Source organism: Mus caroli, chromosome 16 (assembly GCF_900094665.2).
Source record: "Mus caroli chromosome 16, CAROLI_EIJ_v1.1, whole genome shotgun sequence".
Classification (NCBI taxonomy): domain Eukaryota; kingdom Metazoa; phylum Chordata; class Mammalia; order Rodentia; family Muridae; genus Mus; species Mus caroli.
This window is the reverse complement of record NC_034585.1, coordinates 87,740,970-87,756,417: the sequence shown is the minus strand read 5'-3', so window position 1 is coordinate 87,756,417 and position 15,448 is coordinate 87,740,970. Positions and strand designations below refer to the sequence as shown.

At 45.5% G+C, this 15,448-nt stretch overlaps 1 long non-coding RNA gene across 1 annotated transcript in view; it reads left to right on the top strand.

Moving 5' to 3' along the window:
- The first annotated feature begins 2,537 nt into the window (after positions 1-2,537).
- LOC110311805 overlaps positions 2,538-15,448 on the top strand; it is a 38,753-nt gene continuing 25,842 nt past the window's right edge. Inside the window, exon 1 of the long non-coding RNA XR_002379996.2 lies at positions 2,538-2,655. This is a non-coding gene — a long non-coding RNA (uncharacterized LOC110311805). The remainder of the gene's footprint in view (positions 2,656-15,448) is intronic.

Here is a 15,448-nt window from a genome sequence, read left to right as displayed (position 1 = left end):
GGCAGCCCCTCTGCTTCTTCTATAAAAAGCCCTTTGTATTGGTATAAGGAGGAGATGGGTCTCGGGCTCATGGTGATGAGAAGTTTCTCTGTCAGTATAACAGTGAGTCGTCTTCCTTCCTGTACTTGGCAAAGCCAATTTTGGTGACAACCAACAGGTACAGCTGGTTCAAATAGGCTTCTCTGTAGGGGGTTGGCTTGATGCTGCTCTGTATTCAAAGGCAAATGCTGGCACCCAAGATCTGGTTGCCCCTGACTAAGATCCTCACTTATTATCACAAAAGATACAATGCAGCTGTCTTAGTCAGGGTTTCTACTCCTGCACAAACATCATGACCAAGAAGCAAGTTGGGGAGGAAAGGGTATATTCAGCTTACACTTCCACATTGCTGTTCATCACCAAAGGAAGTCAGGATTGGAACTCAAGCAGGTCAGGAAGCAGGAGCTGATGCAGAGGCCATGGAGGGATGTTCCTTACTGGCTTGCTTCCCCTGGCTTGCTCAGCCTGCTCTCTTATAGAACCTAGAACTACCAGCCCAGAGATGGCACCACCCACAAGGGACCCTCCCCACTTGATCACTAATTGAGAAAAATGCCTTAAAGCTGGCTCTCATGGAAGCATTTACTCACCTGAAGCTCCTTTCTCTGTGATAACTCCAGCCTGTGTCAAGTTGACACACAATACTAGCCAGTACCCTAACCTTGTTCCCCAAGTTAATTGGTCAATAAGAGGCTAAATGCCATAATTGGGCAGGATTGGGCAGTAGATGGAGGTAGGCAGATTTTCAGTTACCTGGCTGGGGGTTGGGGTGGGGTCGCAGGTAGAGTTGGGAGAAAAAGAAGATAGGAGAGGATGAGAATAGGAAGCCGCCATGAGAGGAGATGCATAGTGGGCATGTGGCTAGGAGAAACAGCAAGTAGCAAGGGTCATGTGGCTGGGACGTAAGATAGAATAGCTTAAAACCTGCCCAATCAGGTTATAGCATGTAAATAAAATTTACATTTTATTTAAATTACATTTTATTTATACTGGATTGTGTATCTTTTATATTGACTAGCTAGAATATTCAATTTATTTTGCACTTCTCTGCCTCAGTTGGTCCTTTCTATTAGAGAGTGAGAGTTGAGGGAAGGGGAAGATGTTCTCAGAGGCCTAAAGTTACTACGGAGGAAAGGGTGTCATGTTGGTAGGGGCCAGCCCGGGCAGAGGGCATGACCCAGCAGTTCAGATGGGAGGGTGCCATCAGAGGGTGGCCACAGAGCTCCTTGCAGAGCTTGCCCAGAACACAACACATGTTCAGAGAAGGCGCATGGGTTTCTGAGTCAGAGGTGCTCATTTTCCCCCCGAGGACTTGAAAGCGTTCCTGTTCTTTGCTTGCTTATTTTTTTCCTAGATTCTGTTGGGTATAAAGGGGTCAGGAATGTGGCCAGTGTGATGTTGGTCCCTTTTTCAGATCTGAAGGAATGGGGAGACTAGCGAGGAGGACCCTGGATGGAGGCTGTGGCTGCAGGGAGAGGAGGAGAGCCTGACAACTGAAGACACGGAGGAAACAAGCATCCTGGCCTTTGCCTCCAATTCTCCAATCTCTACATGGCACATGGGTTGAAGGAAACTGCATTAGCACTAACCTTTCACAGTTAGGAGAGCGTCTGCTGGCAGGCCCTTGGTGGCAACTGTGTGATTGACAGTTTCGTAAGTGATGGCTGCTTTCTTCTTGGTTTTAAAGTAATCAAGTATACAAGTGTCTTAGTTATTCTGTCTGAAAGTCCTTCCTATTTCTTTTCCTCCACGTGAATGACCTGGTAGGGTAGGAGCCCTGGGAATCCGTCAGCTGCGTCTATGTACACAGGCCAGTGGTTATTTCTCACTACTGTTTAAGGCAGACTTTTTATGGACAGAACAGGAAATATATTGATCTCTTCCCCCAGAGCCATATATTTTAATATAGTTTAACATACTGAGTTGCTAAGGTTTTGTCTCCTGGGTCAGAGTTCAAATCCTAATTCCATTGCTTGCATTTCTAAATTTCTTGGGCAATTTTTAGCACAAGCCAATTAAAAAAAAAAAAAAAAAGCTTTGTGCTGAGGTTGACAGCTGTTCAGGTGTTCCCCTTCAGTGATATGAAAATGGTTGGTGCCCTTACCCCATGTGTCAGAGAATTAAACTGTGTACACATGTTTAAAAAAAATCATAGCAATCTTTGTATGGTTGATGGCTGTTATGGTTGACCTTACCAGACAGGTGGCCGTGTGTGGGGTCAAACACTAGTCCAGATGTTGGGTCTATTCCTGATGAAGGTTCTGGGCCTGCAGGTCACTAAGCAATAACTTTGGAGGACACTGGAGTAATTTAGAATGCTAATTTCATTTGGTTCCCTTTAAAGCAGCCAAGTGGCAGCCCTGGAATTGTAATGTTTGTTGAAATTATCTGAGCGCTGTGTCCTGTGTCCGTGGCAGTGTTTATTTGACCGCTGGTCATGTTATTGATTTTTGATTAAGCCCAGAAGGCCACCTCTGTACAAACAAACATGTTCTGGAGGCAAGAGAAGTTGAGTACTTGTGGAGAATCTTCTCGAGGGAGGATTCTCGTTAATTCCAGGTCAGGAAGAGACCAGAACAACCCCAGCGTTCTGGGCATGAACAGAGAGCCAAGGTGGTAAGCAGATAGCATGGGGGGGAATATGACAGAGGTATGTATAGAGGGACAGAGTCACCACAGACCAGAAGAGGAATGTTCTGGGGGAACATGGCTTAAAATTAGCTCCATGTGTAGGGATCACTGAAGGAGCCTTCTGGAAAGACAGGTAGTGATGAGACATGTCTGGGTGGGAGACAAGGATGAGCAGATTCTGGTGGCCTGCATTATAGTCGGGGCCTCATGCATCCTGGGGGGACCAGAAAGCCTCCCTATAGGAAGGAGATGTTATAGGATTTTAGTGGGGAGCAGACAGAATGTGAGCAGAGATTAAAGAATAAATAAGAGGCAGATAAGGGAATTCGTCAAGGAAGGATAAAAAGAACCTGAACTAATGTCAGGTTCATGGAATGAGAGGGCTGGGGAAGGGGCATGGCAGAATGATATTTCTGAGCTATGTGAGCAGGTTTTGATCCACGGTGAGAGTGCCCCATAGTATCAACGCGACCAACAGGACAGATCAGCAACACATCCAAGACGGAGGGGACTGAGTGGGGAACGAGAAAGGTCATCTGGTGGACCATCTTGGAGGCCTTTAGTGGAGGTGGGCAGAGGCAGGAGGGTCCAGAGACTGAAGGTGGGCAGGAAAATCAAGGACCCTATCAGGAGGATGAGCTTCAGACAGTGGGCGGGGCCACAGTGGGCGGGGCCACAAAGGGCAAGTGTATCACAGGGTTCAATAAACAGCTTTCTCTGGGCTTTCCAAGATTACAATTTACCATGCACCTTTATAAAAAGGAGTTACTGGAAGAAGGTGATATCATTTCGTGGAAAATACAAGCTGGGGGTCCGTAGACTGTAAATTTGACAAGGTTGGGAATCTGTGATCATGATGAACGAGATGGAGCTTGTGGTTGGATTCGAAGGTTCTCTGGCCTCGGGAACTTTGGCCAAGGCAGTTTCATGGGTTGGTAATGGTGATTTAGGAGAAGGAGGGGAGGGAGAGCTGGAGGGGAGCCTAAGTTACAGCTTCAAGACAATGCACTGGGAAGGGAAGGCTAAGCGGTTACCTTAGGCTAGGTGGGTGGGAGTAGTCTAGGGAGCCATATTTTTTAGAGTAGGCAGATTGCTCATATGTGATCATTTAGGGAGCAGAGCTGGGGTGGGGGTAAGGAAAGATCTGGATGTCTGTTGATGGTATGGAGGAGTCCTTGCATAGGTAGGGAGGACTCTCCCTTAGAGGAGGAATTATGGGAGCAGAAGACCTAAGCAGAGTCACAGTGTCCCAGGTGCTGTGGACAAGCTGGCTCCTCCAGGTCCCCTGCTCCTTCCACATGGGACTGTCCCCTGAGGACCCTCTCAGCCTACAAAGGAGAGTGAGAAAGGTCCCGAAATGCAAATACAGCAGGGTCCTGGAGCCGGCTTGTCCACAGGATTGCCCAAAGAGCATAAAGTTATGTGGATGGTGGTGTGAGAGATAGCAGGTAAAGAGGCTCTGAAGTCAGCTTGAGGGCCATGGAGCCTCAGGGTCGGGCAAAGGTCAAGTCCAGCTCTTCACTGGGGAGGCGGCTCTTAGCTGCAGGGTGGGTGCCACTCCCACCCAGCCAGTTCTCACAGGGATAGAGGTGGACCACAGGAGACCCCAGTGTTGGCTAAGGCAGGGGTGGGAGTTGCTTTTGGCCCATAGTCATGGACACTGATGGTTTAAGATTTGGTAGACGGAACACAGGAAGGGTCCCAAGAAAAACAGGCCCCAAGTGAGCAATGAGACCACAGTGCTCTGTAAGGAGACGGGGATAACGAATGGCTGGGGTTGCAGTCTAGAGCCTTCTTTCTCATTAGAGTAGAACATTCCCAGGGACCGTACTGTAGGTGTGCGACAGGTCCCCAGAAGCACAGGACGTGAGTGGTGGCGAAACTGTATCATAATGTTCAACATGCAGAAAGACATCATTAAGTTGGTCTTTCAAAAGCATAGTGAGATGGTGGTTAGTTCATTGGAATTTAAACAATCTTATTTAATTCATTGATATGTATAAGTAAACATATGTATTCTGTACTGTATAATATTCTATTTAATATGTGGCTCAATGGCATTCTAGTGACATGCATTACACTCTCAGTGGTTGGCTTTTGTGTGTGCAAATGTATGAGTGTGTGTGTGTGTGTGTGTGTGCAAATGTGTGTGTGTGTGTGTATAGGTGCATATATACCTATGGATGTATATATAGGGACAGTGGGGTGGCTCAGTGGGTTAAGGTGCTTGCTGCTAAGTTCCATCCCCAGGACCCACATGGTAGAAGCAGAGAACTGACACTCTCACAGGTTGTCCTCGCATGCACAACACCATGGCTATGTGTGTGTGTGTGTGTGCGTGTGTAATTTTACAATTAAAAAAAAAACCTATACTTTGTATCATTACTTACCTATCTCTACTTAATAGCTTCAGTTTTCATGATAAGAGGAAAAAACTTTCTTGAAATGTGTGTTAAGATATTATGGGATGGATCTTCACATAAAGCTAGATTATCTCAAGAACTATCATTTTAAAGTAAAAGTTTGGGTAGAAGTTTATTTGCAATCCATTATATGCAATCACTAAGTCAGAAGTTTTTTTTTTTTTTAACCTGAACTCTAAGACTATGTTATTATGCAAAGACCTTGAAAGACCAAGAAATGACATAAAATTGATGATATAATTTCCTAAATGACCAGCCATCACTTCTCTAAGAAATGCTATCTTCATTTGTAACTCTCAGGATACTCTGAAATTTATAATACAAATAAGATTTCTGCGGTATCAAGTCCACAACCCACACATAACAGCCCAGTATATCTTCATTAACAAGAAACATTCCTATTGATTTCATTTTGCGATGTTTCATATTACACATAACAAATATGTATGGTCACCTAAACGAATTATTGCAATCCAATTTGAAATGATTGCAGGACATTATTGTGTTATCTTGAGGGTGCTTTAGTCTCTGGGTGTCAAAACTGTTTTTATTTAATGGGATAACATGGCAAAGTTAATCAGAGGAGGTGAACCTCCGTGGAGCTGAAGGTCACATGCATTTACTCTCGCTTGGAAATGGAGGAGCTTCGAGCCTGAACCCTGGCGGGGGAGGGTGAAGGGTGAAGGAGGAGCAGTGCGGGTTTAATGACTGCCTTTCCTCGGTCTCGGCAGCATCACTTGGCTCGTGGGCCTTTTCAATAACTGGATTTTTGATTAAAAAATTTCCTGCAAAGAAAATAAAATTAAACAGGCAATACAAACATAATCAGAAATCAATAATGCAGTTAACATTTCTATTGTGTGTTATTGAGCGGCTTGGCCCGGCCAGCTTTGCATCCAGACAAGAACATGCCCAGAGTTCCTGAACATCTACAGGGCGAGTGTGAGGAACTGTGAGGACAGAGTCCTCTTCGCAAAATTGTGTTTCCAAGAAAAACAGTGCTTCTCATAAAGTGAGCTGTGTCCCTGCGGGGAGGGAAGCAGGGGTAGCGACTTCTCTTTGGCTGAACTAACCTGCTTGCTTTTGATGAACACACCAAAGATGCAGAAAGATGCAGGGAGTGGAGTTCCAAACTCACTCTCCCAGTGATTTCCTGTTGCAGAAGCTTCTGTGAGGCTAGGCCTTTCCTTGCCTTACGGAGTTTGCTGGCCCACTGGGGGTTTGTTTCTTGGTTTCTTTTTCTTGTTTTGATCAATCTTTGACTCTGAGGCACAGGAGAGCAGAGTGAAAGGTACTCAGGTGAGAGGAAGTGTTGGCCATAAGTTTATCTCTCTCTGCTTCCAACATTCTTCCACAGTGTCAGGTCAACATGAACTGAGATCACTGGAAAGCCCCTTCTGTGATTCCAAGTTCTGAAATCATGAAAATCTACTTATGAGTTCAAACACAGGGAAGGAAGAGATCCGGGGGCCAGAGGCAAGAATTCAGAGCTGGGTCAGAACTAGATCAAATAAGGAATTTGGCATACACAAAGCAGTAGGGCAGTGTCCAATCAAAAGGTTTAAGGAGACCATTAAGGATTAAGTAAAGGCCATTATTGTGTCACATTCAATCTTAGGTAAGAAAGAATTAATGCACAGGCCTCTACAGTCTGTGGCTTCAAGACAAAATGCACCAGCCAGACACAAACCAAGGCCCCACATCAAGCAACAGTATAGTATAGAAACAAATGAAAAATAGCCTAGAGCTGGTGGATTCCCTGGGATCAGCAGAAGCCGAGGTTGAACTTCCTTCAGAGGGGTCACTTCAAGGGCCAACACAAGCTACAGGCAGGTTCGCATCTTACTTACTGTGCACAGACATGCTTATGACAGAAATATAGGAGGGTGTCTTAGTTAAGTTCTGTTGCTGTGAAGAGACACCATGACCCAAGCAACCCTTATAAAAGACAACATTTAATTGGGGCTGGCTTACCATTGTTAGAGGTTTAGTCCATTATAATCATGGCAAAAGACATGGCAGCATGCAGGCAGATATGGCACTGGAGAAGGAGCTGAGAGTTCTATATCTTGATCCACAGGTAACAGAAGGAGGCTGTGTCTCACTGGGCCATTCTTCTATGTGGGAGTCTTCCTCAAAGACCACTCCCACAGTGACACACTTCCTCCAACAAGGCCACACCTACTCCAACAAGGCCATACCTCCTAATAGTGCAACTCCTTATGGCCAAGCATTCAAACACATGAATCTTTGGGGGCCATGCCTAGTCACACAACCACAGAGTAAATTACAGCCCTCAAGAAAGATAGGTAAATCCTGCACCAAGTGAGAGGAGAATTCACAAGAACTGTAGATGAAGGTTATGTCCAAGGAATCTGAAAATGGGAGTGTTTAGATGTTCAACATGATCAAATGAGGAATATAGTTCACTATGCAAAGTGAAGGGAAACAGGTAGACTTGGAAACAGAGAAGCTATGACTGCAACAGGGAAGGGCAGGCTTGGAAATGAAGCTGAGAATCCCACTGAAGATGTAACTCAGAGGGGTAAAAGGGACAGAGAGGAGTTCCAGAGGGGCACCAAGGGAAAAACAGGAGGAAAACAATATTTAAAAAATATTACTGAAGAACTTCCATAATTGAAAAACAAAAATCAATGTTCAGTTGAGCCCTAAACTCAGACAGGGACACAGGCCATTGACCCCTGACACAGTCCTGTGAAGCCGTGACATGAGAAGTCTTTAATCCCAGCATTCAGGAAGCAGAGGCAGGTGGATTTCTCTGAATTCAAGGTCAGTCTGGTCTACAGAGTGGATTCTAGAACAGCCATGGCTGTTACACAGAACAATTCTATCTCATAAAAATTATTATTATTATTAATAGATTAATTTTAAAAATACCTGAGTATTTTTAAACAGTAGCAACATTACACTTATGAAATAGTAATGAAAACAATTTTATGGTTAGAATGGCCACAACATGAACTGTATTAAAGAGTCACAGCACTCAGAAGGTTGAGAACCGTTAGTGTAGGCTCTGGGAGGGGGAGAGGAGTGTGCTGTGTTTGATACTTTGTTATTACAGTGGTAAAATAACAGACAGAAGCAACTTAAGGGAAAAAGAGCACATTCTGGCTCAAGGTTCGAGGGGCTACAGTTCACCATGACAGGAAGCTGCTGCGCTAGCTGGTAACATTGTGTCTGCAATCAGGACTGCTGGTGCTCGGCTCACTCTGCTTTTTATTTGGTTCAGGATCCCAGTGCATGGCCTGGTGCTGTCCACATTCAGTGTGGCTCTTTCTACCTCTGTAAACCCAATCTATAACTTCCCTTACATATATGTCCAAATGTGTGCCTCCTAGGTGAACCTATATCCTACCAAGTTGACCTCATTCTGTGTTCATGTCAATGTGTCTATGTGTATGTGTGTTGGTATGTGTACGTATATCAGTTCATGTGTGTATGTCAGGGTATGTGTACATTAGCATGCTTATATGCCATAATGTGTATATGTCAGTTCATACCTTAGTGTGTATGTTTGAGTGTATGCATGTCAGCATGTGTTTGTATTTGTGTGTGTGTATGCGTGCACATATTTCAGTTTGTATGTGTTAAAGTCTGTACACATGTATGTGCATGTCAGGATGTATGTATTTGGGTAGGTACATGCTATCATGAGTACATGTCAGTTCATGTGTTAGTGTGTGGGCATGTCAACATGTTTGGGTGTGTACACGAGTTACATATACATGCCAGTTAATACATTGGTGTGTGTGCACATCAGCTCCTGGAGGACACTGTGCCAGAAGAGCTGCAGTCACAGTCCACTCCGTTGGACAGCAGAGGCTCAGCTGAGGATGCATGTGGACAGCCACACCTTCCTGTAGTTGCTTTGGACTTTGACTGGCACCCTACACTCAGAGGCCCTGGCATTTTGAACATCATGAGTACGGTGAGGCATTACAGGTTCTGTAGAGTACTTGCATTGTACTCTCTTCCATTGGACTGACGAGGTTTCTATAGCCTTTACCAGAAAGCATAGTCCAGCCTCTCCCTTCTTCAAGGTTTTCCTTGGCGTAGATGAGGAGACTATTTCCAGACAGTGGAGACAACAGAGGTGTGTTCTTGGGTGCCCAGACACCTTTCTGACAGCTGTTGATGGTGCAGTGTGGACCCAGAATGCAAACTACACACACACACACACACACACACACACACACACACACACACACGGAAAGGATACAGCCCTCTTTTGTGTGGGTTCCTGGTATTAGTCTCAGTGCTGGCTCCCTGTCTAGCAGTTGAGTTGGTGGCTGTTGGAGCAGCCATAGCCTTCACAGCTACCACTGCTGATTGCAGACAGCTGCTGCCAGGTGAGTGAGCCCTCTGCCCCACAGCCGGTTCTATGGGGCAGAACAGAGTTGGGCTATGTACATGGACTAAACTGCCTCCACATCTCTGGACTTAAAGAAGAATGAATCTTGCTCATGTCATTGTCACAGGAGGTAAAGATTTCCATTAACCCAAAGGCCTGATGAGATTTTAGTCCCAGACCACGAGGCCATGCACTTTGTGTTGGCTTCCTCTAGGGAGAGGTATGGTGTCTGTTGCATAACAAAGGTCAGACAAGGTCATCAACATTACCAAAAGGTAACATGGAGGTGATACCCTGAGTGCTGCATCACTCCTCCAGGGCAATTGTGGTGACCTAAAGGGAGGGGTCCAGGGCTCCTCAGGAGGTTCCCATGGCAACCCGATGCATGACTGAGGCTGGATGCTCTCATTCTGCTGTAGGAATACATTCTGTTTTTTTTCCTCTTGTCTTCTCTGAACAGGTGCCTGTCTCCTCCAGGGCCACTCAACACATCCAAGACTGTGACACAGATAGGCTAGCCTCCTTCTCCCTCTTTCCACCCTGTCTTTAGGACCATCTCCAGACATCGAAGGGCATTATTATCACGGATAAGAACACAGATGCTGGGGCTGGAGAGATGGCACAGAGGTTAAGAGCTGGCACTAATCTTTCAGAGGACTGGAGTTTGGTTCCCATTCCCATGTTGGGCAGATCATGACAGCCTGTGACTACAGCTTCAGAGGGCCTAGAACCTTCTTCTGGAGACCCTGCATGCACTGCCTTCATGTGCTCCTTTCCCTAAGACACAGACGTAAGCACACAATCAAAAATTAATAACGAAAAAAAAAAAAAACACAGTCACTGGTTCTGTGTGGCTTCCCAGGGGAGGAGCCTCTGGGCTTCAGTCCATATCTGTGAAATGGGTTAATGAGAACACCTTTGTCCTGGACACTGAAAAGGTCAGAATAATGAAGCTAGCCTGCACAGTGTCAACCTCAAGCATTGTGGCTGTCACCACTAATGACCGATTGATTACATAATCTCATGGGGGAAGACCAAAGGGGCTATCTTAGTCCACCTTTCTCACGCCACGATGGGAGAGTCTAGTTGATCTAAGTGAGAACGATGTTCCACTTTGTTTTTGAAAGACTCTCAGCGAGTGCCAGGCTGAGGTGCCATGGAAGCCCCAGACTCCAGACTCCCAACTGGTTATTCCTGTGTCAAGATTAGGAAGTTGTGACCCTTTATCTAAACAAAGTTGGGTCTGAAAGCATCTACTATGTTACCATGTTGTTCCCAGAAACCAAGATCAATAATTGTGAACTGCAGCAAAATGCCACAAGAAAGCAGATTCCACAATCCCAACCACAGGCCGTGGGAGGCCCTGGCTCTCCCTGCCTAGCACAGCCAGGGCTGGGAAAAGATACCTCAGGGGTTTTCCCCCTCATCCCTCAGATAAGGGAGAGAAAGATAACAGATCTTCAGTCAAACCAGAATGGTAAATCCACATGTACTGCTCACACACCGTTCTGAGATGTTTATATGTTTTTAAGTTCATTCAATTACTAGGTAACACTTTGTAGGTAGGTTGAATTATTAAACCCATTTTTTTATGGAATGCTGAGACATGGAGGTTTTTTTAATTTTAAAAAAGTTTTAAATTTATTTTTACTCCATGCACATTGGTGTTTTGCCTGCATGTATGTCTGTGTGAGGGTGTGGGATCCTCTGGAACTGGACTTACAGACAGTTGTGAACCATCCTGTGGGTGCTGGGAACTAAACTTAGATCCTCTCAAAGAGGAGCCAGTGTGCTTGGCTGTAGAGCTGTTTCTCCAGTCCCGAGACCTGGAGTTTTTCTTTATAAGTTCTGACCAGGCAGGAAAGGGGAACTTGTCGACTTTGGACTTTCACACGCAGCATCTTTAGCTAGAGATGTTAGAACTCTGGGTTCTAATTGTCTTAATGTTGGCACATTTAGCTTCTTGATGCTGTGTGCTTAAGGTAGAGACCCTAAGCTAGCCGTCCCGGCAAGCTTCAGACGTGTGCTGGGTGGTCTTAGATGTCTGGTTACCACAGCCAAGAGTGACCTGAGCAGAGAGACTGAGGGATTACCTAGATTCGACTGCCCGGTGGGCACATGTGTGGGGATTGCCTTGACTGCTAATTGATGCAGGAGGAGGGGTCATCCCGCTGGGGCAGCGGTGGGCCTGGGCATATGAGCTTTATAAGGAAACAGGCCAAGCATGTGCCTGGGGGCAGCCAGCAAGCAGTGGTTCCGGATGGTTCCTTCTGTACTTCCTTGGCTGAGAGCGAGCTTCCTGCTTGGAGGCGATGGTACACAGAGCACAGTAGCAAGGGATCCTGCCTTCAAGTTCCACTTGAGTTCCTGCCCTCACTCCTGTCAGTGATGGATTGTGACCCGGAAGGGTACGCCAAATAAATCCCCTTGTCTTCCTTCGGGTCGTAATATTTACCAAGTCACAGAAACGAATCTAGGACAGCAAGCAAGACCAGTATGTCACCCTCTGCCAGGCAAGATGTAGAACGCCAGCCGAGACTCTCCCCCTCCCCCTGGCTCACCGGGAGATGTTAGTGTTCTTTACCTATCTTTCTCTTTCTCAGGCCTTCCTAACAGTCTCTGGTGACAACAGGACAGGAACATCACAGCTGTTTATGTGCTATGATTTCCTGTGTGTGCACACAGGAATAAGACCCTCTTGCCTTGCCCACAAACCACTCTTCACTCTTGGGATGACCTTGCTCCAGCTGGGATCAGAAGTTCTAGAGCATTCTGGGTATGAAATCAAGGCCTGTGGGGGAAATTTCAGCACCCAGTGTCTGCCCAGGTGTGCTTAGTGTCATCCCCATAAGCGCTGACGTCACGGTCCCCCGCGTCCTGACTCCTATAAAGATGTTGAATAAGCTCTGAGGTTTCCTACCCACTGAAATTTGGTTCTCTCCTTCCACCATGTGGGGTCTGGGGTTGAGCTCAGGTCATCAGGATTTGGTGTAGTTAGCTTTACCCACTGAGCCATCTTGCCACTCCTATTGGTATTTATTCATTTATGTTATTAATGACAAGTCATTTATATACCCAAGGTATCAAATGCTGGATGCAATGTCCATGGTTAATCATGAGACATTATAAATTATTTTTCAATAATTTGGGCAAAAGTAGAAACTGAGATTTAATATTTTTTTCATATATATTTTTAAATGTCTTATATGTTTGTAAAATATATAAGGAACTTGTGGAACTGAAGAGTAAAGGGGGGTTAAATATGAACTTTCCTACAGAAGACAAAATGGGTAGCAAGCACAGGCGAAAGCTCCCAACTTCATCACCACCGGGAAAATGCAAACTGCGACCATCAGATGCCACCTCTCAAACATAAGGATGATGAAATGCAGAAGTCAAGTGGGTGAAGCTGTGCCCTCTTACAGAATTAGATAAAGACATTGTGAACACCGGGTGTGGGGGCTTCTTAGAAAGCTAAAAGTAGGATTGCCGAATGATCCAGCAAGCTCACTTCTGGATAGAGCAAAGGAAGTGAAGTCACAGGCAACGGCTTTATGCTTGTAGGTTGCAGTGTTATAATTGGTAGCAATTTGCCTGAGATGTACCAACTGATCCAGATGAAGAAATCAGGCTACACACGTACAATAGAAGGGAATGTGCTTCAGCCTTGTAAGAGGCAGTCCTGACGTCGAAGAGTGAACAAGGAAGACAAATGTGCCCCTTAGGGAAAGAGACACATACAGGTTTGTCTAGGGGACTAGAATATTCTTTCTTGTGGAAAGAAAGGCCATATCCCAGGAGAGCTGATGACCAGGATGTGAAACGACATCTGGTGACCCCGCAGCTGTGCATTGTCCAATCCAAAGCAATAAAAGGATCGAGAAATGTGAGCCAGTACTCTTTAAAATAAAAATAAAAACAAAACCATTCTACTATAATGAACTCACAAATGAAACATCACACAGCTAGGTTAAAATAGACAGACTCGGGCCTCGTCCCCGACTCTGCCTTTTAATGAGCTTCTCCACAGCTAGAAGGGTTTTCTGTGCCAGGGAGTGTTTCTTAGGGCTTTGCACTTTTACGATTAATTACATTTTTATACATGGGTATACCACAAAAAACAGTCAAGATAGAAAAAAATTAGCTCTCTTCAAGGACATGTGTGTCCTTTGCCTGAATTCTGTCCCTTTGGTTGTCCTTTATACATGCTATATGTACCCATATGTACATTCATTTACATGTATGGATATATATTATAGTCTAGGATCTTCATATGAGGGAGATTTTTTTCTTTCTGAGGTTGGGTCACCTTGCTTATATAGATTCTAAGTCCATTCATATTTTTGCAAATAAATTTCCTTGCATATCTCACTGTTCTCTTTGTGCATTCTAAGAACAGGGTAGGGATTACAGAAGGTACATCCAGTTGACTGCCACACCCCTAGGCTTGTGCATCCTCAGCTGTCCCGCCTATTCTGGACCCCAACTCTTGATTCACCTGGAAATAGTTTCTTTTAGAAGTTCACAGGAGTGGTGGTGCACGCCTTTAATCCCGGCAGTTGGGAGGCAGAGGCAGGCGGATTTTTGAGTTCAAGGCCAGCCTGGTCTACAAAGTGAGTTCCAGGACAGCCAGGGCTACACAGAGAAACCCTGTCTCGAAAAACAAAACAAAACAAAACAAAACAAAACAAAAGCTCACTGTTCTATCTTCTGTGAACACTTTAGAGGAAAGACTTCTGGCAATGGCTGTGTTGTGGGTGAGTGCCAAGCTCCCCAGAATGTCAGACATATGGCACATAGTCAATGGAACAGCACAGAAACAGTGAATGTCATAACGGATAGCTGGTTCTATCAGAGACTCCAAATAGGACATCTTTGCTTACTGCCAGAGAGACTTTTGCTGGTGTCTTGAGGACATGAAGGAACCACGAAGATGGTCTTCAATGCATGGATAACAAGGGATGGTGTGTTGTGTGTTCCTATGCCGGTACTTATTAAAAGAAGAAAGATGACTGCTTCCTGGGGAAGAGAAGGAAGATTAGTCAACATGACATGGTTCATTTCATCCTTTGTATGGGAAGACAGGAGGAGGAAGCTGGCCTGAAGGACTGCATCAGACCCCCCACTTCGAAGCTTCCACTGCTCTTCAGCTTGAAGACATTCAATTGCCCATCTTCGGAATATGCAGAGTGCCTGACTTGCAACTGATCCTGAGTTTCAAATCAATAGGGTTTAATATTTCCCCAGCAGCCGTAGGCTGAAATCAATGCCGCTGCTGCTCTCCAGGAGAATAGACGGGTAGGAAACAAAGGAATTGGAGGCGGCCTTCCAAGGTTGAAGTAAGTATGCTGTGCAAACGCTTGTGTACAGGGAAGTAGACGGCAGTTCAGCCTGTCTCCCAAAGCCTTTCCTCCAACTTTAGGCTTAGGTCTTTGGGGCTCCAGGGAATGGTTTCAGGTGGCCACAGAAGGAAGAGATAGATGAGCATCTGAGCATAAACTAGAAGCCTGTATTGGTCAGTTCTCACAGAATAACAAACACCCCATGTTTGCATAGTTTAAACATCTAGCCATTTTTTTGTCTCACCCTTGAGTCTATAGGTCTGGGCCAGCCTTGGGTGTCACTACTCACCTCAGATGAGTTTATTTCTGTGTGTAGTCAGATACCGGGTCAGCCTGGGACTGACAGGCTGGCATCATCTAGGATGGTGAGTGTCTGCTCCACATGGTCTCTCATACTCCATCCGAGTAGCCTGGGGGTGTTGCCATGGAGACTGAGTTGGCTGGAAGAGTTAGAGGTAGAACCATGCAGAGACTTTTAGTGCCTAGGTTCCAACTTGACACACTGACTCTTAGTGCATAAGTGTGTGTGTGTGTGTGTGTGTGTGTGTGTGTGTGTGCATGTGTATGCATGTGCATGTATGCACACCTGTGTGCATGTGTGCACACCTGTGTACATGTGTGTGCCTGTGTGTAGGTGCATG